The sequence below is a fragment of the Ostrinia nubilalis genome, unplaced genomic scaffold (assembly GCF_963855985.1).
Source record: "Ostrinia nubilalis unplaced genomic scaffold, ilOstNubi1.1 SCAFFOLD_41, whole genome shotgun sequence".
Classification (NCBI taxonomy): domain Eukaryota; kingdom Metazoa; phylum Arthropoda; class Insecta; order Lepidoptera; family Crambidae; genus Ostrinia; species Ostrinia nubilalis.
This window is the reverse complement of record NW_026973583.1, coordinates 91,438-95,000: the sequence shown is the minus strand read 5'-3', so window position 1 is coordinate 95,000 and position 3,563 is coordinate 91,438. Positions and strand designations below refer to the sequence as shown.

Below are 3,563 nucleotides of genomic sequence, written 5' to 3'. Positions count from 1 at the left end.
GAATTTCACCTCTAACGTCGCAATACGAATGCCCCCAGTTATCCCTATTAATCATTACCTCGGAGTTCTGAAAACCAACAAAATAGAACCGAGATCATATTCTATTATTCCATGCACGAAATATTCAAGCAGCATTTTGAGCCCGCTTTGAGCACTCTAATTTGTTCAAAGTAAAATTGTCGGCCCATCTCGACACTCACTGAAGAGCACCGCGATAGGATTTTGATATTGAACCGACGTTTGACCGTCGGCTCACCGACGATATGCTCCGCAAACGTGTCAGTATCACCGCGGATGCGGTGCACCGACAGCGCGGCGCACAAATGCAACTACGAGCTTTTTAACCGCAACAATTTTAGTATACGCTATTGGAGCTGGAATTACCGCGGCTGCTGGCACCAGACTTGCCCTCCAATTGTTCCTCGTTAAAATATTTAAAGTGTACTCATTCCGATTACGAGGCCTCGTAAGAGTCCCGTATCGTTATTTTTCGTCACTACCTCCCCGTGCCGGGAGTGGGTAATTTGCGCGCCTGCTGCCTTCCTTGGATGTGGTAGCCGTTTCTCAGGCTCCCTCTCCGGAATCGAACCCTGATTCCCCGTTACCCGTGACAACCATGGTAGTCGCAGAAACTACCATCGAAAGTTGATAAGGCAGACATTTGAAAGATGCGTCGCCGGTGCTGGACCGTGCGATCGGCAAAAGTTATCCAGATTCATCAAAATTAACGACTTCGAACGCGAGGCCCTCCGTCGATTGGTTTTGATCTAATAAAAGCACTCGTCCCATCACTGGTCAGAGTTCTGATTGCATGTATTAGCTCTAGAATTACCACAGTTATCCAAGTAACTGAGTAAGATCTAAGGAACCAAAACTGATATATTGAGCCATTCGCGGTATCGCCCTAATACGGCTTGCACTGAGACATGCATGGCTTAATCTTTGAGACAAGCATATAACTACTGGCAGGATCAACCAGGGAGCTTACACATATTATACATATGATAGCTCTCTCGTTAAAGAATATTAACGAAGAGTGTGTTTGGTGTCTATAGCCCAATTCGACGTTTGACCGACCGAACTGGGCTTGACTACTGTGTACACTGTTCGCAGTTACAACGTGTGTCGTGAGGCGAGTCTTTGCAACACTCTATAAATTAATATAGAATGCTAAAAAACACACCCACATAGCGCTCACAGAGGCGCCCACACTGAACGTTCGCATAGACATAACATTCATTCATCACATTTTATAATAATAAAATCTAACAAATTTCGTATCATGAACGATATGTCAGCCCGGTGTTGGAAAAACCACCCTACCTCTCACGATTTGTCGACACCATCACTACAGAGACATACATAGTTGAAATGTTTGCGTGTTGTGAGTGTGTGCTATAGAATACATAAAAATATACACATATTCGATACGCTGATGTAAACGCTAAAAAGCCATCATCGCCCTTATGTAAGGTTAATGTGGCGGGAAGCGTTACAACGAAGCGTATTAAAAAGTGGCCAGTCGAAGCGCGTATGCAAGCACAGATGACTGCACATAGCGCGGACACATTGCCCGAGTGAGACAGATCTTTATTACGAATTCGATCATACAACCCATCCGTAGATCTACAAAGTTTAACAAGCGTCCAATGAGCCACACTAACTAAGTCCCGTCAATCTCATTGAACATCCGAAACCTCAGACGCCAACAGAGTGTACATACAGAGTGAAAAAGTTAAAGTTTCATCAACTCTTTCACCACTTTGCTTTAAAACACAACTTATAAACGCACCGATCCGTCGTACGCAGAGTGTGCGCGCGCGCATCATGTTTATAATACATTTGAGCGTGCGCGCGCGCTCTGCGCACGGCGGTCGCTGTGTTACTGATCTCGCTCGGCCGGTCGCCGCCGACGTTGCGTTTGTCTGTACACTCTCTCGGTTCTCGAGTGGAAGCCGCGAATGGAAAAGAAACATTTTTAACGCTATGCTCGTACGCTGCTGCGCACGCGCAGCTTTAAACGCTAAGTGTAAAAAAAAAAAAAAAAAAAAAAAAAAAAAAAAAAAAAAAAAAAAAAATTCAAAGTGACACACCCCCTATATGTATAACCAGATAATTAATAATTTAAAAAAATATATTAAACTTTAAAAAGTTAGGTTAGATTAGGTTAGGTTAGGTTAGGTTAGGTTAGATTAGATAATCCTTTTTTTTTTTTAATTAAAAAGATGATACAGAAAAAAAATAATTGATTGCGATTAAAGTGTTAAAAGCGACACCCCATAAATCACGAAATAGGAAAATTACAAATATTTATAACACATAAATACAATAAAATAATTAATTAAAAAAAAAAAAAACTTTCGTATTAATAACAAAAAAATATTAAATGATTTTTGTTAATTCGAAATCATTATTATTACAATTCGAAATCACGACATTTTTAATAAAGAAATTAAGATTTTTAGTTGTATTTGATACATTTTTTCCTATTTCGTGATTTGTTGGAAAAACAAACAAAAAAACTAATTGAGTTGACTGTGGTATGTATATGATAAATATTCAAAACTATTCAAAACTTTAACTAATAAACATATACCATAGTAGGTGTATAAAATTAGGCCTTTTAAAAAGTTAAGTACATAATTAAATTTTGCACTTAAAATGTTTGAGTGTGTTAAATATGTAATTATGCAATTTTATATTAATATAAATCAAACTAATTTGTAATCCCTGAAATTACTTAAAACTTTGGACGACCTAAAATTCTAATTAATAACGTCGTTTTGCACCAAGTTTTTAAGACATTTGTCTAGAATAGACAAAATGTACAACACTATCGGTACCTGAAGTCTGATTAGATTTTTAATTACACGGAATTTTGACATTTTAGAAGTGTTGCCAACATTAAAACATTTCCACTAATAAAAAATGGAGAGCATTTCCACAAATTAAAAAATAAACCTTCAAAGAATTTAAGGTTTCAATTTAAAAATGTACTGATCCTTTTAAAATGCTTATTTGAGTTTTTATTGTCATATTTTTGAAGTTACAATAAAATTAAGGACATAATTTTTCTATTACTGGACTCGCTGGCCAATATCCATAGGTTACAAACCTTTTTTTATGTAAATCTTTGTTAGTAAAATCTTCGTTTCATAAAATAGCTAATTTAACAAGATGCCAATTTTATAATCCAAGTTGATTATGATGACGACAATGATAATTGATGATCATCAATATATATTTTCGTTTATGATATTAACATTATTTTTAAACATAATAATTATTATTATGTTGTTTTACTGTGTTAAAAACGCGTTTTTTTTTTCCTATTCAATCTCTAAAATGTACATAATAATTAGTGTACATTGAATTCACAAAAAAAACAATAACAATCATACTTGTTAGTTGTACTTGATGTAATTCAGTTTCATATTTTTATTACCTTTATTCCAACAATTCAAAGCAAAAAGAGGTTTAATACATCTGAATTGTCAAAAAATTACAGCTGTCAAATTTCGTCGAATTAAAAATCAAGACTGTAGTGGTGATAATATAATTTT

General features: G+C 35.9%; 1 non-coding gene across 1 annotated transcript in view; it reads right to left on the bottom strand.

Moving 5' to 3' along the window:
- The window catches only part of LOC135087564 (small subunit ribosomal RNA), a 1,903-nt gene extending 921 nt beyond the window's left edge, over positions 1-982 (bottom strand). The window contains exon 1 of the ribosomal RNA XR_010260874.1: positions 1-982. This exon is cut by the window's left edge and continues 921 nt beyond it. This is a non-coding gene — a ribosomal RNA (small subunit ribosomal RNA).
- Between the last annotated feature and the right edge of the window lie 2,581 nt (positions 983-3,563).